The sequence below is a fragment of the Rhinoderma darwinii genome, unplaced genomic scaffold (genome assembly GCF_050947455.1).
Source record: "Rhinoderma darwinii isolate aRhiDar2 unplaced genomic scaffold, aRhiDar2.hap1 Scaffold_928, whole genome shotgun sequence".
NCBI lineage: Eukaryota > Metazoa > Chordata > Amphibia > Anura > Rhinodermatidae > Rhinoderma > Rhinoderma darwinii.
This window is the reverse complement of record NW_027464501.1, coordinates 11,202-32,695: the sequence shown is the minus strand read 5'-3', so window position 1 is coordinate 32,695 and position 21,494 is coordinate 11,202. Positions and strand designations below refer to the sequence as shown.

The 21,494-nt window shown below is 48.8% G+C and overlaps 1 pseudogene; it reads right to left on the bottom strand.

Moving 5' to 3' along the window:
- LOC142732888 (solute carrier family 22 member 7-like) overlaps window positions 1-16,453 on the bottom strand; it is a 76,458-nt pseudogene extending 60,005 nt beyond the window's left edge.
- Window positions 16,454-21,494: the final 5,041 nt, after the last annotated feature.

The following is a 21,494-nucleotide window of genomic DNA, read 5'->3' as shown; positions in this document are numbered from 1 at the left end:
GATAAGAGCCCCAGAGCGGCGCCCAGAAGACTTCTCACCCAGATAAAGGAGGTCAGACACCGGTGCCGTCTCTGGGTTCATTGACGATTTACCTTCCGGGGGGGGGGAGGGTGCGTCCTCAGTTTCGGTGATTTCAGTTTTCTGGTTATTTGCCATTCAGTCGGTTTTCTTGTTTCGGGTAGAGTTGTGTCTTCATCGGTATCCAGGATGGTAAATCAATGGGATCCATATTCGGTCGTTCCAACGCTGTCGCCAAGTCTTCGGGAGCCCTGATGGTAATTTGTATAGTGGAACAACCACTTGTATTGTAGTTGACGCTCTCTTAACTGGTCCAGAAGAGGTCTCAGAGGGCGTTTTTTTAGCCAAAGTAGATGCCACAATGTCCTGATAGATGTAAAAAGTTCCTTCATGTTACAGTTCACCAGAGTGTCCAGCCTCCTGCAGAGTGTCCAGCTTCTTGCCGAGTGTCCAGCCTCCTGCCGAGTGTCCAGCTTCTTGCCGAGTGTCCAGCTTCTTGCCGAGTGTCCAGCCTCCTGCAGTGTCCAGCCTCCTGCAGAGTGTCCAGCTTCTTCCCGAGTGTCCAGCCTCCTGCAGAGTGTCCAGCTTCTTCCCGAGTGTCCAGCCTCCTGCAGAGTGTCCAGCTTCTTCCCGAGTGTCCAGCCTCCTGCAGAGTGTCCAGCTTCTTCCCGAGTGTCCATCCTCCTGCAGAGTGTCCAGCTTCTTCCTGAGTGTCCAGCCTCCTACAGAGTGTCCAGCTTCTTCCCGAGTGTCCAGCCTCCTGCAGAGTGTCCAGCTTCTTGCCGAGTGTCCAGCTTCTTTCCGAGTGTCCAGCCTCCTGCAGAGTGTCCAGCTTCTTCCCGAGTGTCCAGCCTCCTGCAGAGTGTCCAGCTTCTTCCCGAGTGTCCATCCTCCTGCAGAGTGTCCAGCCCCCTGCAGAGTGTCCAGCCTCCTGCAGAGTGTCCAGCTTCTTGCCGAGTGTCCATCCTCCTGCAGAGTGTCCAGCTTCTTCCTGAGTGTCCAGCCTCCTGCAGAGTGTCCAGCTTCTTCCCGAGTGTCCAGCCTCCTGCAGAGTGTCCAGCTTCTTGCCGAGTGTCCAGCTTCTTGCCGAGTGTCCAGCCTCCTGCAGAGTGTCCAGCTTCTTGCCGAGTGTCCAGCCTCCTGCCGAGTGTCCAGCTTCTTGCCGAGTGTCCAGCCTCCTGCAGAGTGTCCAGCTTCTTGCCGAGTGTCCATCCTCCTGCAGAGTGTCCAGCTTCTTCCTGAGTGTCCAGCCTCCTGCAGAGTGTCCAGCTTCTTCCCGAGTGTCCAGCCTCCTGCAGAGTGTCCAGCTTCTTGCCGAGTGTCCAGCTTCTTGCCGAGTGTCCAGCCTCCTGCAGAGTGTCCAGCTTCTTGCCGAGTGTCCAGCCTCCTGCGGAGTGTCCAGCTTCTTGCCGAGTGTCCAGCCTCCTGCAGAGTGTCCAGCCTCCTGCAGAGTGTCCAGCTACTTGCCGAGTGTCCAGCCTCCTGCAGAGTGTCCAGCTTCTTCCCGAGTGTCCATCCTCCTGCAGAGTGTCCAGCCTCCTGCAGAGTGTCCAGCCTCCTGCAGAGTGTCCAGCTTCTTGCCGAGTGTCCAGCCTCCTGCAGAGTGTCCAGCTTCTTGCCGAGTGTCCAGCTTTTTGCCAAGTGTCCAGCCTCCTGCAGAGTGTCCAGCCTCCTGCAGAGTGTCCATAGTGCCGACATAGCGCAGTAACCCACACATGACATCTCGGTGGTTCCGAAGAAGCTGGCTTGGGTCTGAGCGCCCTCTTTGGATTTCTTTCTCCTCCGTCCTCTGGCAACTTTGGGTGAAGCTTCTGCCGCCACCGATTCTGCTATTCCTTCCCTGAATCTTCTATTCTTCGGCCGGCGGCGGTTTTCCTGCTCCTCTTTCAGAAGGACGGGTCTGTTAGGATCTTGGGTCTGTTCTTGTAAATTTCGCCTCAGAAAGTCGGCATATTCCATCATTTCAAGTTGTGCCGTTTCTTTGCGCTCCACTCTGGTCAATATGGCGGACATCTGTCTCAGTATCAGTTCTTCTACGAAGGGCTGCAGAGCATGGGCGGGAGTCTCTTCTGAGAATGATTTAGAGATCATTGTAGAATCCGGCTCTTTTCCAGCTCTTTTCCAGCTCCACCGCGTCCTGTGAGACTCGTCATCCATGGATTCTTCAGTGTCGCAAAACTCTGGCGCCTTTTTTCCCGCTTGGGCTGCAGAAACCGTGTGGCGTTTTTGTAGAAATGTTTTCAGTTTGTCCCGTCTGTTTCCAGGCTTGGGGGTGACAGCGCCGTTGCTGGGTTTGTCCCGGATCACTTTCCCCATGAGTAAATAATTACACCAATATTCACACTGACAGCTGCACAAAACACGAAGTTCCAAACGCTTCACTTCACTCTTTTTGCGTCCGTATTCAAGCCACGAGAAGGAGCGGAGCCGGTTGGAGAATGCAATTCTTGTCTGTTAGTAAAAATCATGATGTGTCTCTTCAGGTAGGAAAGACGGTGAGTAGAATGGCGCATAGACGGTGGCAGCACAGCCCGTGAGAAGAACATGAGAGAGTGCGGCGATTCCCTCCCGCCGAGAAATGTCGCTCTGGGCCGTCCCGACTGGTAGACCGCGGGTCTCTGGGCAGCTATTTATATATCCCTGCCCTATGTAGCAGAAGGGGCAGCCATCACTGACTGTCCGTGGCGATCACAGTGGAGACGCCGCTTGCTGATGTGGACAGGAGTCGAGTTCCGTGCAGTGCGTGCGCCCGCAAATCCGGGCCGCGGTCCGAGCTACAAGGTAGGTCGCAATTCTTAATCTCTCCCGATCCTGGAAAAAGACCCTTCCTTATGTCCAGCAGCCAGCGAGACGTGTTCTGGTGGGGGGATGGGCTCAATGTGGAGGTCCCAGCTGAGGATTACCCCTGAAAGATATCAAGTCTGGACGCACGTTTCATATTTAAATGCAACTTTTGGTAAATGGGAAGATATTTGTGAACCACCCGACGTCCCGGAGGTCCCACGAGGTCCCCGAATCTCCAGGACAGAAGAAGAATTTTCCTGTGCACAGAAAAGCAAAAATCATAGAAACCGAGTGATTAGTCTGTAATTGTCGGACCGCGAATCTGTGGGGCAAGAATTCCGTAAAATCAAAACAATAATATTTAAATATTAAAAAAACGCAGAGCAGAAGTGCGCGGGGGAGACTCCCATCCGATTCTACCCGACCGGTGAGAAGTCAACTCCAGAGAGAAACTCGATGAAGGGTTTAGAACGTTCCGGAGTACCAAGAACATTAGAGAAGGAGAGAGAGCGGCGGAGGGAGAGCGGCTGGAGAGAGAGCGGCAGGAGAGAGAGAGCGGCAGGAGAGAGAGCAGACGGAGAGAGAGCGGCCGGAGAGAGAGCGGCAGGAGAGAGTGCGGCAGGAGAGAGCGGACCGAGAGAGAGCGGCAGGAGAGAGCGGCAGGAGAGAGCGGCAGGAGAGAGAGCGTCAGGAGAGAGCGGCAGGAGAGGGAGCATCAGGAGAGAGAGCGGCAGGAGAGAGATGCAGGAGAGAGTGGACAGAGAGAGAGCGGCAGGAGAGAGAGCGGCAGGAGAGAGAGCAGCAGGAGAGAGAGCGGCAGGAGAGAGAGCGGCAGGAGAGAGAGCGGACGGAGAGAGAGCGGCAGGAGAGAGCGGCAGGAGAGAGAGCGGCAGGAGAGAGAGCATCAGGAGAGAGCGACAGGAGAGAGAGCGACAGGAGAGAGATCGGCAGGAGAGAGCGGCAGGAGAGAGAGCGTCAGGAGAGAGCGTCTGGAGAGGGAGCATCAGGAGAGAGAGCGGCAGGAGAGAGATGCAGGAGAGAGTGGAGAGAGAACGGCAGGAGAGAGAGCGGCAGGAGAGAGAGCAGCAGGAGAGAGAGCATCAGGAGAGAGAGCGGCAGGAGAGAGAGCGGACGGAGAGAGAGCGGCAGGAGAGAGCGGCAGGAGAGAGTGCGGCACGAGAGCGGCAGGAGAGAGCATCAGGAGAGAGAGTATCAGGAGAGAGAGCGGCAGGAGAGAGAGTGGCAGGAGAGAGAGCGGCAGGAGAGAGAGCGGCAGGAGAGAGCGGACGGAGAGAGAGCGGCAGGAGAGAGCGGCAGGAGAGAGCGGCAGGAGAGAGAGCGTCAGGAGAGAGCGGCAGGAGAGGGAGCATCAGGAGAGAGAGCGGCAGGAGAGAGATGCAGGAGAGAGTGGACAGAGAGAGCGGCAGGAGAGAGAGCGGCAGGAGAGAGAGCAGCAGGAGAGAGAGCGGCAGGAGAGAGAGCGGCAGGAGAGAGAGCGGACGGAGAGAGAGCGGCAGGAGAGAGCGGCAGGAGAGAGAGCGGCAGGAGAGAGAGCATCAGGAGAGAGCGACAGGAGAGAGAGCGACAGTAGAGAGATCGGCAGGAGAGAGCGGCAGGAGAGAGAGCGTCAGGAGAGAGCGTCTGGAGAGGGAGCATCAGGAGAGAGAGCGGCAGGAGAGAGATGCAGGAGAGAGTGGAGAGAGAACGGCAGGAGAGAGAGCGGCAGGAGAGAGAGCAGCAGGAGAGAGAGCATCAGGAGAGAGAGCGGCAGGAGAGAGAGCGGACGGAGAGAGAGCGGCAGGAGAGAGCGGCAGGAGAGAGTGCGGCACGAGAGCGGCAGGAGAGAGCATCAGGAGAGAGAGTATCAGGAGAGAGAGCGGCAGGAGAGAGAGTGGCAGGAGAGAGAGCGGCAGGAGAGAGAGCGGCAGGAGAGAGAGCGGCAGGAGAGAGAGTGGCAGGAGAGAGAACGGCAGGAGAGAGAGCGGCAGGAGAGAGAGCAGCAGGAGAGAGAGCATCAGGAGAGAGAGCGGCAGGAGAGAGCGGCAGGAGAGAGTGCGGCACGAGAGCGGCAGGAGAGAGAGCATCAGGAGAGAGAGTATCAGGAGAGAGAGCGGCAGGAGAGAGAGCGGCAGGAGAGAGAGCGGCAGGAGAGAGAGCTTCAGGAGAGAGAGTGTCAGAAGAGAGCAGCAGGAGAGAGGCAGGAGAGAGATGCAGGAGAGAGTGGACGGAGAGTGAGCGGCAGGAGAGAGCAGCAGGAGGGAGAGGCAGGAGAGAGTGGCAGGAGAGAGCATGGCAGGAGAGAGAGAGAGCGGCAGGAGAGAGAGTCAGGAGAGCGGCAGGAGAGAGAGCATCAGGAGAGAGTGTCAGGAGAGAGCGGCAGGAGAGAGAGCGGCAGGAGAGAGAGCGGCAGGAGAGAGAGCTTCAGAAAAGAAAGTGTCAGAAGAGAGCGGCAGGAGAGAGAGCGGCAGGAGAGAGATGCAGGAGAGAGTGGACGGAGAGAGAGCGGCAGGAGAGAGAGCGGCAGGAGAGAGAGCGGCAGGAGAGAGCAGCAGGAGAGAGAGCGGCAGGAGAGAGAGCGGACGGAGAGAGAGCGGACGAAGAGAGAGCGGCAGGAGAGAGCGTCAGGAGAGAGTGCGGCACGAGAGAGTGGCAGGAGAAAGAGAATCAGGAGAGAGAGCAGACAACCTAAAAAAACCTCGGGTCCCTTATTGCAGGTAGACAACCTAAAAACGAACCATAAAGGGACATAGCCCTAAGAGAAATAGTATACTAAAATAATATACAAAAATGCAAAAAAATCTTTATTGAATATAATCGACAATTACATATGATGAAAAGAGAATGGGATACGTCATACACAGAAATACAAACAACAGGGTCAGATGGAATGAACAATGACAACAGAGTCAATCATCCAAAAAATTGACCAGACCACGCTCCAATAGTGCATATAGCAGAATTATACACCTATAACTATAGGTAGTAAAGCCCACACATGATATAGTGCTACCAGCTAATACTAGCGATGTACAGAAGTAGATAATGGATACTACCCATGCCCACTATAACCTGCAGAATATGTAGTTATACATGAGAAGATGAAGTGTCCAAAAAACTCAAATAGTTACAATAATAGCCAAAATATAGACTTAACAACGACTAGGACACGATAAAGCGGTCATGTAAACAGCTAGCACATACCCTGGGACATGATGCAGAGCGCAGAAGGTCAAGGAAGATGAATGGCTGAGTGAACGCCTCGACGCGCGTTTCGCCCTGTGACCGGCTTCGTCAGGAGAGAGAGCGACAGGAGAGAGAGCGGCAGGAGAGAGTGCGGCAGGAGAGAGTGTGGCAGGAGAGAGAGCGGCAGGAGAGAGCGGCAGGAGGGAGAGGCAGGAGAGAGAGTGGCAGGAGAGAGCACGGCAGGAGAGAGAGAGAGAGTGGCAGGAGAGCGGCAGGAGAGAGAGCATCAGGAGAGAGAGCGGCAGGAGAGAGAGTGTCAGAAGAGAGCAGCAGGAGAGAGAGCGGCAGGAGAGAGAGACAGGAAAGAGCGGACGGAGAGAGAGCGGCAGGAGAGAGAGCGGCAGGAGAGAGAGCGGCAAGGAGAGAGAGCTTCAGGAGAGAGAGCAGCAGGAGAGAGTGCAGGAGAGAGAGTGGCAGGAGAGGGCATGGCAGGAGAGAGACCGGCAGGAGAGAGAGTCAGGAGAGCAGCAGGAGAGAGAGCATTGGGAGAGAGTATCAGGAGAGAGCGACAGGAGAGAGCGGCAGGAGAGAGAGCTTCAGGAGAGAGAGTGTCAGAAGAGAGCGGCAGGAGAGAGAGCGGCAGGAGAGAGATGCAGGAGAGAGTGGACGGAGAGAGAGGGGCAGGAGAGAGTGGCAGGAGAGAGCATCAGGAGAGAGAGCGGCAGGAGAGAGAGCAGACGGAGAGAGAGCGGCAGGAGAGAGCGTCAGGAGAGAGTGCGGCACGAGAGAACGGCAGGAGAGAGAGCATCAGGTTAGAGAGCGGCAGGAGGGAGGGCAGCCGGAGAGAGTGCCGCAGGAGAGAGAGCGGCAGGAGAGAGCGGCAGTAGAGAGAGTGGAAGGAGAGAGCACGGCAGGAGAGAGAGAGAGCGGCAGGAGAGAGAGTCAGGAGAGCGGCAGGAGAGAGAGCGGAAGGAGAGAGAGGCAGGAAAGAGCGGATGGAGAGAGAGCGGCAGGAGAGAGAGCGGTAGGAGAGAGAGCGGCAAGGAGAGAGAGCTTCAGGAGAGAGAGCGGCAGGAGGGAGAGGCAGGAGAGAGAGTGGCAGGAGAGAGCACGGCAGGAGAGAGAGTCAGGAGAGCGGCAGGAGAGATATCATAAGGAGAGAGAGCAGGAGGAGAGAGAGCGGCAGGAGAGAGCACGGCAGGAGAGAGAGCGGCAGGGGAAAGAGCGGCAGGAGAGTGGCAGGAGAGAGCACGGCAGGAGAGCGACAGGAGAGAGCGGCAGGAGAGAGTGGCAGGAGAGTGGCAGGAGAGAGCGGCAGGAGAGAGAGCGGCAGGAGAGTGGCAGGAGAGAGCACGGCAGGAGAAAGAGCGGCAGGAGAGCGACAGCAGAGAGCGGCAGGAGAGAGAGATGCAGGAGAGCGACAGGAGAGAGCGGCAGAAGAGAGAGTGGCAGGAGAGTGGCAGGAGAGAGCTGCAGGAGAGAGAGCGGCAGGAGAGTGGCAGCAGAGAACAACAGGAGAGAGCGGCAGGAGACAGTCTGAACAGTCCCCTAAAGGTGTGACACAGTAGCTAAGTTTTGAAATAAAGCAATTCCTGCGGCCCGCCACTCAAATGGGACGTGATGGGGGATTTATGACTCCAGTGTTTCCCTCCCGCTCCTGCCCAAAAACTGCTCCCTGGGAAATGTCAGACGTGTGGAAGATGAAGGTCCTAGGAGATGGTGGAAAGTCTTCTCCTCCCCCAACAGTCACTGACCACACGAGAGGACGAACACCGAGGATACAACAGACTCCACCCATACAAAGCCGAAACATTAACCCCGCCACTGACCCCGCCCACCAGGGATATTATTAACCCCGCTACTGACCCCGCCCACCAGGAATGTTATTAACCCCGTCATTGACCCCGCCCACCAGGAATGCTATTAACCCGTCACTGACCCCGCCCACCAGGAATGTTATTAACCCCGTCATTGACCCCGCCCACCAGGAATGCTATTAACCCTGTCACTGACCCCGCCCACCAGGAATGTTATTAACCCCGTCACTGACCCCACCCACCAGGAATGTTATTAATCCCGTCACTGATTCCGCCCACCAGGGATGTTATCATTAACCCTGTCACTGACCACGCCCACCAGGGATGTTATCATTAACCCTGTCACTGACCACGCCCACCAGGGATGTTATCATTAACCCCGTCACTGACTCCGCCCACCAGGGATGTTATCATTAAAGAGGCTCTGTCACCACATTATAAGTGTCCTGACTCCTACATAAGGAGAACGGCGCTATAATGTAGGTGACAGCAGTATTTTTTTATTTCGAAAAACGATCTATTTTAAACCACTTTATGAGCGATCTTTGGCTTTATGCTAATGAGTTTCTTAATGCCCAACTGGGCGTGTTTTTACTTTAGACCAAGTGGGCGTTGTACAGAGGAGTGTATGACGCTGACCAATCAGCGACCAATCAGCGTCATGCACTCCTCTCCATTCATTTTACACTGCACTAGCGGTATAGTTATACCATTATGTCCAGCCACATACACACACTATAACATCACTGCAGTGTCCTGATAATGAATATACATCACTACCAGCCAGGATAGGACGTGACGTGTATTCACAATCCTGACACTTCTGTAGCGTCTCTGAGATTCCAGCAATGCAAACGTAATCTCGTGAGATTACGATGTAACCTGTCATTTCAAATGAGATTACGCTTGCCTTGCTGGAATCTCACAGAAAAGATTCAGAAGTGTCAGGATTGTGAATACACGTCACGTCCTGGCTAGTAGTGATGTATATTCATTATCAGGACACTGCAGTAACGTTATAGTGTGTGTATGTGGCTGCACATAGGGATATAGCTATATCACTAGTGCTGTGTAAATGAATGGAGAGGAGTGTATGACGCTGATTGGTCACTGATTGGTCACTGTTTGGTCAGCGTCACACACTCCTCTGTACAACGCCCACTTGGTCTAACGTAAAAACACGCCCACTTGGGCATTAAGAAACTAATTAGCATAAATCTAAAATCGCTAATAATGTGGTGAAAACAGATCGTTTTACGAAATAAAAAGCATTACTGTCACCTACATTACAGCGCCGATCTCCTTATATAGGAGACAGGGCACTTATAATGTGGTGACAGCCTCTTTAACCCACTGACCCCGCCCACCAGAAATGTTATTAACCCCGTCACTGACCCCGCCCACCAGAACTGACCCCGCCCACCGGAAATGTTATTAACCCCGTCACTGTTCCCGCCCACCAGGGATGTTATCATTAACCCCGTCACTGACCACGCCCACCAGGGATGTTATCATTAACCCCGTCACTGACCACGCCCACCAGGGATGTTATCATTAACCCTGTCACTGACCCCGCCCACCAGGGATGTTATCATTAACCCCGTCACTGCTGCAGCCCACCAGGGATGTTATCCATCGCTGCAGGGAAAAAATTTTATGGAGATATAGGAGCAATGAATGTAATAATTTTAGATATGAGGAGGGGCTGGGGCAGGGGGCTCATGCTGTTTATGTTGTCTGTGTCCGCCATATGTTAGCGGCTGGATTAACCCCTGCAGAACTGATAATCGCAGTATTCCACATCTTGTAGGGATGAATAGATGTTCATGGTTGACTGGGACTCCGCACCCTCAGCACCCACTTACCTGTCAGACAGATATCCAAAGACGGCCGTCCCCACTGTCACTCCAATGAAGAAGAAGGTGGTCAGAGCCTGGCTTAACCCTTTCTTCTCACACACCAGATCCCACTGTAACACAAAAAGGGTTAACCGTAAAAAGAAGACAACGACTGCCCAAAGAGGGGTTCCCCCGATCCGAAATGTCTAAACTAATTCATCCATTACGATTACATCCCCTGCCCTTAAAATACCCCCTCTGTCCTTATAATACTCCCCTCTATCCTTATAATACTCCCCTCTGCCCTTATAATACCCCTCTGTCCTTATAATACCCCCTCTATCCTTATAATACTCCCCTCTATCCTTATAATACCCCTCTATCCTTATAATACCCCTCTGTCCTTATAATACCCCCTCTATCCTTATAATACCCCTCTGTCCTTATAATACTCCCCTCTATCCTTATAATACCCCCTCTATCCTTATAATACCCCCTCTATCCTTATAATTCTCCCCTCTGCCCTTATAATACCCCCTCTATCCTTATAATACCCCCTCTATCCTTATAATATCCCCTCTACCCTTATAATACCCCTCTATCCTTATAATACTCCCTCTATCCTTATAATACTCCCCTTTGTCCTTATAATATTTCCCCTCTATCCTTATAATACTCCCCTCTATCCTTATAATACTTCCCTCTGCCCTTATAATACCCCTCTATCCTTATTATACTCCCTCTATCCTTATAATACCCCATCTATCCTTATAATACTGCCCTCTATCCTTATAATACTCCCCTCTATCCTTATAATACTCCCTCTATCCTTATAATACTCCCTCTATCCTTATAATACTCCCCTCTGCCCTTATAATACTCCCCGCTATCCTTATAATACCCCCTCTATCCTTATAATACCCCCTCTATCCTTATAATACTCCCCTCTATCCTTATAATACCCCATCTATCCTTATAATACCCCTCTGTCCTTATAATACTCCCCTCTATCCTTATAATACCCCCTCTATCCTTATAATACCCCCTCTATCCTTATAATTCTCCCCTCTGCCCTTATAATACCCCCTCTATCCTTATAATACCCCCTCTATCCTTATAATACTCTCCTCTATCCTTATAATACCCCCTCTATCCTTATAATACTCTCCTCTATCCTTATAATACTCCCCTCTGTCCTTATAATACTCCCCTCTATCCTTATAATACTCCCTCTATCCTTATAATACCCCCTCTGTCCTTATAATACCCCCTCTATCCTTATAATACCCCTCTGTCCTTATAATACCCCCTCTATCCTTATAATACACCCTCTATCCTTATAATACCCCCTCTATCCTTATAATACCCCCTCTATCCTTATAATACTCCCCTCTGCCCTTATAATACCCCATCTATCCTTATAATACCCCTCTGTCCTTATAATACCCCCTCTGTCCTTATAATACTCCCCTCTATCCTTATAATACTCCCTCTGTCCTTATAATACCCCATCTATCCTTATAATACCCCTCTGTCCTTATAATACCCCCTCTGTCCTTATAATACTCCCCTCTATCCTTATAATACTCCCCTCTATCCTTATAATACTCCCCTCTATCCTTATAATACCCCATCTATCCTTATAATACCCCCTCTATCCTTATAATACCCCTCTGTCCTTATAATACTCCCCTCTATCCTTATAATACCCCCTCTATCCTTATAATACCCCCTCTATCCTTATAATTCTCCCCTCTGCCCTTATAATACCCCTCTATCCTTATAATACTCCCCTCTATCCTTATAATACCCCCTCTGTCCTTATAATACCCCCTCTGTCCTTATAATACTCCCCTCTATCCTTATAATATTTCCCCTCTGCCCTTATTATATTCCCCTCTATCCTTATAATACTTCCCTCTGCCCTTATAATACCCCCTCTATCCTTATAATATCCCCTCTACCCTTATAATACCCCTCTATCCTTATAATACCCCCTCTATCCTTATAATACTCCCTCTATCCTTATAATACTCCCTCTATCCTTATAATACCCCCTCTATCCTTATAATACTCCCTCTATCCTTATAATACTCCCTCTATCCTTATAATACTCCCCTCTATCCTTATAATATTTCCCCTCTGCCCTTATTATATTCCCCTCTGCCCTTATAATACTCCCCTCTATCCTTATAATACTTCCCTCTGCCCTTATAATACCACTCTATCCTTATAATACCCCCTATATCCTTATAATACTCCCCTCTATCCTTATTATACTCCCCTCTGACCTTATAATACTCCCCTCTATCCTTATAATATTCCCTCTATCCTTATAATACCCCATCTATCCTTATAATACCCCCTATATCCTTATAATACTGCCCTCTATCCTTATAATACCCCTCTATCCTTATAATACTCCCTCTATCCTTATAATACCCCCTCTATCCTTATAATACCCCCTCTATCCTTATAATACCCCCTCTATCCTTATAATACCCCCTCTGTCCTTATAATACCCCTCTATCCTTATAATACTCCCTCTATCCTTATAATACCCCCTCTATCCTTATAATACCCCCTCTATCCTTATAATACCCCCTCTGTCCTTATAATACTCCCCTCTATCCTTATAATACCCCCTCTATCCTTATAATACCCCCTCTATCCTTATAATACCCCCTCTATCCTTATAATTCTCCCCTCTGCCCTTATAATGCCCCCTCTATCCTTATAATACCCCCTCTATCCTTATAATACTCTCCTCTATCCTTATAATATTTCCCCTCTGCCCTTATTATACTCCCCTCTGTCCTTATAATACTCCCCTCTATCCTTATAATACTCCCCTCTATACTTATAATACCCCCTCTATCCTTATAATACCCCCTCTATCCTTATAATACCCCTCTATCCTTATAATACCCCTCTATCCTTATAATACCCCCTCTATCCTTATAATACCCCTCTATCCTTATAATACCCCTCTATCCTTATAATACCCCCTCTATCCTTATAATACTCCCTCTATCCTTATAATACTCCCCTTTGTCCTTATAATACCCCCTCTATCCTTATAATACTCCTCGCTATCCTTATAATACTCCCCTTTGTCCTTATAATACCCCCTCTATCCTTATAATACTCCCTCTATCCTTATAATACTCCCCTCAATCCTTATAATACTCCCCTCTTTCCTTATAATACCCCCTCTATCCTTATAATACTCTCTTCTATCCTTATAATACTCCCCTCTGCCCTTATAATACTCCCCTCTATCCTTATAATACTCCCCTCTGCCCTTATAATACCCCCTCTATCCTTATAATACTCCCCTTTGTCCTTATAATACCCCCGCTATCCTTATAATACCCCCTCTATCCTTATAATACTCCCCTTTGTCCTTATAATACCCCCGCTATCCTTATAATACCCCCTCTATCCTTATAATACTCCCCTTTGTCCTTATAATACCCCCGCTATCCTTATAATACTCCCTCTATCCTTATAATACTCCCCTCTGCCCTTATAATACCCCCTCTGTCCTTATAATACTCCCCGTTATCCTTATAATACTCCCCTCTATCCTTATAATACTGCCCTCTATCCTTATAATACTCCCCGTTATCCTTATAACCTTCCCCCTCTGCCCTCATAATTCCCCCTCTATCCTTATAATACTCCCCTCTATCCTTATAATACTCCCCTCTATCCTTATAATACTCCCCTCTATCCTTATAATACTGCCCTCTATCCTTATAATACTCCCCGTTATCCTTATAACCTTCCCCCTCTGCCCTCATAATTCCCCCTCTATCCTTATAATACTCCCCTCTATCCTTCTAATACTCCCCTCTATCCTTCTAATACTCCCTTCTAACCTTCTAATACTCTTTTCTATTCTTATAATACTTCCCTCTATCCTTATAATACTCCCCTCTATCCTTATAATACTCCCCTCTATCCTTATAATACTCCCCTCTATCCTTATAATACCCCCTCTATCCTTCTAATACTCCCTTCTAACCTTCTAATACTCTTTTCTATTCTTATAATACTCCCCTCTATCCTTATAATACTCCCCTCTATCCTTATAATACTCCCCTCTATCCTTATAATACTCCCCTCTATCCTTATAATACTCCCCTCTATCCTTATAATACTCCCCTCTATCCTTATAATACTCACCTCTATCCTTATAATACTCCCCTCTATCCTTATAATACTGCCCTCTATCCTTATAATACTCCCCGTTATCCTTATAACCTTCCCCCTCTGCCCTCATAATTCCCCCTCTATCCTTATAATACTCCCCTCTATCCTTCTAATACTCCCTTCTAACCTTCTAATACTCTTTTCTATTCTTATAATACTCCCCTCTATCCTTATAATACTCCCCTCTGTCCTTATAATACTCCCCTCTATCCTTATAATACTCCCCTCTATCCTTATAATACCCCCTCTATCCTTATAATACTCCCCTCTATCCTTATAATACCCCTCTGTCCTTATAATACCCCCTCTATCCTTATAATACTCCCCTCTATCCTTATAATACCCCTCTGTCCTTATAATACCCCTCTGTCCTTATAATACCCCTCTGTCCTTATAAAACACCCTTCTATCCTTAAAATACTCCTGCTTTGCCGTTATGATACTTATAATACTGCCACTTTGCCGTACTTTTACTCCCGTCTTTATTATACCCACTATCCTTATAATACTCCCCTTCTGCCGTTATAATAAATACTTTTATCTGTATAATGCTCCCCTTTATCCTTATACTTCTTTCTACCCTTATAATAGCCCCTTTAACCTTTATAATACCCCCTCTATCCCAATAATACCCCCTATTCTAATAATACTCCTTCTCTGCCCTTATGATACACCCTTTTATCCATATAATACTCCCCTCTACACATATAATACTCTATCCTTATAATGCCCCCCCTTCCCTTATAATACTTCCCTCTGTCCTTATAATATTCCCCCCTATCCTTACGATACTCCCCCTCTGCACTTATAATACCCCCTCTATCCTTATAATACCCCCTCTATCCTTATAATACCCCCTCTATCCTTATAATACTTCCCTCTGTCCTTATAATACCCCCTCTATCCTTATAATACCCCCCCTATCCTTATAATACCCCCTCTATCCTTATAATACCCCCTCTATCCTTATAATACTCCCCTCTGTCCTTATAATACTCCCCTCTGCCCTTATAATACTCCCCTCTATCCTTATAATACTGCCCTCTATCCTTATAATACTCCCCTCTATCCTTATAATACCCCATCTATCCTTATAATACCCCTCTATCCTTATAATACCCACTCTATCCTTATAATACTCCCCTCTGTCCTTACAATACTCCCCCTCTGCACTTATAATACCCCCTCTATCCTTATAATACTTCCCTCTGTCCTTATAATACCCCCTCTATCCTTATAATACCCCCTCTATCCTTATAATACCCCCTCTATCCTTATAATACTTCCCTCTGTCCTTATAATACCCCCTCTATCCTTATAATACCCCCTCTATCCTTATAATACCCCCTCTATCCTTATAATACCCCCTCTATCCTTATAATACTCCCCTCTGTCCTTATAATACTCCCCTCTGCCCTTATAATACTCCCCTCTATCCTTATAATACCCCCTCTATCCTTACAATACTCCCCCTCTGCACTTATAATAATTCCCTCTGTCCTTGTAATACTCCCCTCTATCCTTATAATACCCCCTCTATCCTTATAATACCCCCTCTATCCTTATAATACCCCCTCTATCCTTATAATACTCCCTCTATCCTTATAATACCCCCTCTATCCTTATAATACACCCTCTATCCTTATAATACTCCCCTCTGTCCTTACAATACTCCCCCTCTGCACTTATAATAATTCCCTCTTCCCTTATAATACTCCCCTCTATCCTTATAATACCCCCTCTATCCTTACAATACTCCCCCTCTGCACTTATAATAATTCCCTCTGTCCTTGTAATACTCCCCCTGTCTTTAGAATACTCCTCTCGTACATTATATTACTACCCCTATGCCCTTGTAATACTTACATCTATCCTTATAATACTCCGCTATCTTTATAATACTACCCCTTTATCCTTATCATACCGATTTTCCTTATAATACACCCCTCCGTCCTTATAACACTCCATCTGTCCTTTTAATAGTCCCCTTTATTCTTATTACACTTCCTTTTGTCATGTTCTTCAGTCTTATATAACACATGGATTGCATTGTTGCATTGTAGAATCCAGCGGTACATTCCTTGCCCCCATATTGCTGCATAACTTGGCAGATTTTCCGCCCAGAAGTCTCTCATATTAAGATCCTACCTGTGTGACTGTCGTGGAGGAGAAGATGGAGCGGTCGTACTCCCACCCCTGATCACAGTTCTGCACCTCGGACCCGTTCACCGTCCCCCGGGATCTGTTCAGGATCAGGTGAGGTTGTGGCTCCGAGAACATCTTACAGGAGCTGAAGGTCCCATCAGGTTCTTGGGGGATGTTGATGAGCAGGAGGTCTTCCTGGCTGAGGTTCCCTGGGTTCCTGTGGTTGGGGATGGCGCAGTGATGGGGAGGAACAGCTGAGATGAAGATGTGCTGGAGGAAATGGAGGGGAAGTATGATCCTGGGAATGCACAAGATCAATAATGTGAAGACCTGGAATCTTCCAAACCCTCCAGCCTCATGGAGCAAGTCATCAAAGCTCAGCTTTATGGGAGGAAGTATGGAGCTGGGGGACAGAGGCAGGAAATTCATGGCTTCCAAGGAGCTTTATAAATGAAGGATCCTGGACAACGTCTTCATGAGCTCAGTGGTGGCCTTCTCCACTGAGATCTACAAGGACAAGATCGTCTCTTCTTCACCTCCTCCAGAACTCTCCTTGATCCCCTGCAACTAACACATTCCTTCCCAAATCCACATGCCTGCTCCTTTAAGCCTCTTACTCCTAAGAACTGCGGAGGAGCCGAGTCACGGGAAAATGTGGAGATGCCAGCGACGTTCCCACCACATACATCACTATAGGTCACATTTCATTCATGGCCATTGTGCTGTACAAATCGATTGCCCTGGGCTCTCTTTGGCTTACACACAGTCATTTGACAGGAGTCACACGTAGACTTGTGAGCACTTTATGCAGTTTTGTAAGGTGGGGGCTAGGGTAGTTGTACTTTATGTCAGCAGGTCAATCCTGGAGAATATGAGGAAACTGGCAGAGAAATTATTTTACTCAGAACAGTTACATCATTTCATGACTTTACAGTCTTGCCCAGTCCATCAATCCATCCCTCAGTCCATCCACCCATCCTTCAGCCAACCAATCCCTCAGTCCATCAATCCCTCAGTCCATCCATCCCTCAGTCCATCAATCCCTCAGTCCATCCATCCCTCAGTCCATCCATCCCTCAGTCCATCCACCCATCCCTCAGTCCATCCATCCCTCAGTCCATCCATCCATCCATCAGTCCATCCACCCATCCCTCAGTCCATCCACTCACCCCTCAGTCCATCCACCCATCCCTCAGTCCATCCACCTATCCCTCAGTCCATCCCTCCCCCAGTCCATCCATCCTTCAGTCCATTCCTCCCTCAGTCCATCCAACCCGCAGTCCGTCCACCCATACTTCAGCCAACCAATCCCTCAGTCCATCCATTCCTCAGTCCATCCATCCCTCAGTCCATCCACCCATCCCTCAGTCCATCAATCTCTCAGGCCACCCATCCCTCAGTCAATCCATCCCTCAGTCCGTCCACCCATCCCTCAGTCCGTCCACCCATCCCTCAGTCAATCCACCCATCCCTCAGTCCATCCACTCACCCATCAGTCCATCCACATATCCCTCAGTCCATCCACCTATCCCTCAGTCCATTCCATCCACCTCTCAGTCCATCCCTCCCTCAGTCCATCCACTCATCCTTCAGCCAACCAATCCCTCAGTCCTTCCATCCCTCAATTCATTCATCTCTCAGTTCATCCATCCCTCAGTCCATCCATCCCTGAGTTTATCCCTCATTACATCCACCCATCCCTCAGTCCATTCACCCATCCCTCAGTCCATCCACCCTTCCCTCAGTCCATTCACCCATCCCGCAGTCCATCTACTCACCCCTCAGTCCATCCACTGATCCCTCAGTCCATCCACTCATCCCTCAGTCCATCCACCCATCCCTCAGTCCATTCCTCCCTCAGTCCATCAATCCCTCAGTCCATCTAGCCATCCCTCAGTCCACCCACCCATCCCTCAGTCCATCCAGCCATCCCTTTGTCCATCCACCCATCCCTCAGTCCATTCCTCCCTCAGTCCATCCACCAATGCCTCAGTCTATTCACCCATCCCTCAGTCCATCCATCCCTCAGTCCACCCATCGATCAGTCCACCCATCCCTCAGTCCATCCACCCATTCCTCAATCCATCTACACATCCCTCAGTCCATCCACCCATTCCTCAGTCCATCCACCCATCCCTCAGTCCATCCTTCTCTCAGTCCACCCATCCCTTAGTCCATCCACCCATCCCTCAGTCAATCCACCCATCCCTCAGTCCATCCATCAGTCCATTCCTCCCACAGTCCATCCATCCCTCAGTCCATCCACCTATCCCTCAGTCCATCCACCCATCCCTCAGTCCATCCACTCACCCCTCAGTCCATCCACATATCCCTCAGTCCATCAATCCATCCCTCAGCCCATCCATCCCTCAGTCCATCCACCCATCCCTCAGTCAATCCACTCATCCCTCAGTCCATCCAGCCATCCCTCAGTCCATTCATCCCCCAGTCCATCAATCCCTCAGTCCATCCAGCCATCCCTCAGTCCATCCACCCATCCCTCAGTCCATCCAGCCGTCCCTTTGTCCATCCACCCATCCCTCAGTCCATCCCTCCCTCAGTCCATCCATCCCTCAGTCCACCCATCCCTCAGTCCATCCACCCATTCCTCAGTCCATCTACCCATCCCTCAGTCCATCCACCCATTCCTCAGTCCATCCACCCATCCCTCAGTCCATCCCTCTCTCAGTCCACCCATCCCTTAGTCCATCCCTCAGTCAATCCACCCATCCCTCAGTCCATCCACCCATCCCTCAGTCCATTCCTCCCCCAGTCCATCCATCCCTCAGTCCATCCACCTATTCCTCAGTCCATCCACCCATCCCTCAGTCCATCCACTCACCCCTCAGTCCATCCACATATCCCTCAGTCCATCCACCCATCCCTTAGTCCATCCACCCATCCCTCAGTCCATTCCTCCCCCAGTCCATCAATCCCTCAGTCCATCCAGCCATCCCTCAGGGATCAAGTACAGACAATATCAGAAATTACATATAGTCCTGGCCAAAAGTTTTGAGATTGACACAATTTTTGGTTTTCACAGTTGCTTCAGTGTTTTTCGATCGTTTAGTCGGATGTTTCTATGGTTACTGCAGTACAATTATAAACAATTCAGAAGTTTATAAACTTTTATTGACAAATACATCAAGTTTATGTAAAGTCCCAATATTTCCAGTGTTGGCCCTTCTTTTTCAAGACTTCTGTAATTCGCTCTGCCATGCTGGATATCAGCTCCTGGGCCAAATCCTGACTGATGACCGATTCTTACCTGATCAGTGCTTGGAGTTTATCACAATTTCTGTGTTTTTGTTTGTCCATTCGCTTTCTGAGCAGTGACCACAGGTTCTCAATGGGATTGAGATCTCAGGAGTTTCCGGCCCATGGATCAAAAATTTAAATGTTTTGTTCAATGAGCCACTTAGTCATCACTTTTACCTTGTGACATGGTGCTCCATCATGCTGGAAAAAGCATTGCTCATCACCAAACTGCTCCTGGATGGCCGGGAGAATTTACTTCTGGATGGTTGGGAGAAGTTGCTCTTGGATGGTTGGGAGAAGTTGCTCCTGGATGGTTGGGAGAAGTTGCTCCTGGATGGTCGGGAGAAGTTGCTCCTGGATGGTTTGGAGAAGTTGCTTCTGGATGGTTGGGAGAAGTTGCACCTGGATGGTTTGGAGAAGATTCTCCTGGATGGTTGGGAGAAGTTGCTCCTGGATGGTTGGGAGAAGTTGCTCCTGGATGGTCGGGAGAAGTTGCTCCTGGGTGGTCGGGAGAAGTTGCTCCTGGGTGGTTGTGAGAAGTTGCTCCTGGATAGTCTGGAGAAGTTGCTCCTTCTTGGTTGGGAGAAGTTGCTCCTGGATGGTTGGGAGAAATTGCTCCTGGATGGTCGGGAGAAGTTGCTCCTTCTTGGTTGGGAGAAGTTGCTCCTGGATGGTTGGGTGAAGTTGCTCCTGGATGGTTGGGAGAAGTTGCTCCTGGATGGTTGAGAGAAGTTGCTCCTGGATGGTTGGGAGAAGTTGCTCCTGGATGGATGGGAGAAGTTACTCTTGGATGGTTGGGAGAAGTTGCTCCTGGATGGTTGGGAGAAGTTGCTCCTGGATGGTTGGGAGAAGTTACTCTTGGATGGTTGGGAGAAGTTGCTCCTGGATGGTCGGGAGAAGTTGCTCCTGGATGGTTGGGAGAAGTTTATTTTGGAGGATGTTTAGATCCCATTCTTTATTCATGGAAGTGTTCTTAGTAAAATTGTGAGTTAGCCCACTCTCCTGGATGAAAAGCACCCCCACACATGAATGGTCTCCGGATGCTTTACTGGTGGCATGACACAGGAGTCATGGTAGCGCCCACCCTTTTTTTCTCCAGAAAATCATTCTTCCAGATGTTCCTAACAGTCTGAAGGAGGCTTCAACAGAGAAAACAACTTTACCCCAGTCCTCTGTAGACCAATCCCTGTACTTCCTGCAGAATCTCAGTCTGTCCTTGATGTTTTTCCTGGAGAAAAGTGGCTTCTTTGCTGCCCTTCTTGACACCAGGACGGCCTCCAAAAGTCTTCACCTCACTGTGCGTGCAGATGCACTGACACCTGACTGCTATCATTCCTAACCACACTCTGCACTAGTATTGAACCAATCCCGTAGCTGAATCCTCTTTAGGAGACGGTCCTGGCACTTACTGGTCTTTCTTGGGTGCCCTGAAGCTTCTTCACAGCAATTGTACCTCTCTCCTTTAACCCCTTAGTGACCAGCCCATTTTAGGCCTTAATGACCAAGCTATTTTATTCGTTTTTCTATAGTCGCATTCAAAGAGCTATAACGTTCTTATTTTTTCGTCTACATAGCTGTATGAGGACTTGTTTTTTGCGGGATTAGTTGTGCTTTTTAATGGCACCATTTTTGGGTACATATAATTTTTATATTAACTTTTATTAACCTTTTTGGGGGGGATTATAAAAAAAACCTGAAATTCCGCCATTGTTCTATGCGTTTTTAAATTGACGCCGCTCACTGTGCGACGTAATTAACATGTGACCTTTATTCTATGGGTCGGTACGATTACGGCAATACCACATATGTGGAGGTTTTTTTATGTTTTACGACTTTTGCACAATAAAAACACTTTTGAACTAAAATTATTTGCTTTTGCATCGTCGCTTTCCAAGAGCCGTAATTTTTTTATTTTTCCATCAATGTAGTGATTTTTTGGGCTTGTTTTCTGCGGGACAAGACGTAGTTTTGAATGGTACTGTTTTGGGGTGCATGGGACTTATTGATTCATTTTTATTATGACTTTTTTGGGGGGCAATGGAAAAAAATTGCAATTTCGCCATAGTTTTTGGCGGTTTTTTTTTACGGTGTTCACTTTGCGGTTTAAATTACATATTAACTTTATTAATGGAGTCATTACGGTCGCGGCGATACCACATATGTGTACTTTTTTTTTTTTTTTTACACTTTTACTAAATAAAACCACTTTTTATGGAAAAAAATGGTTTTATTT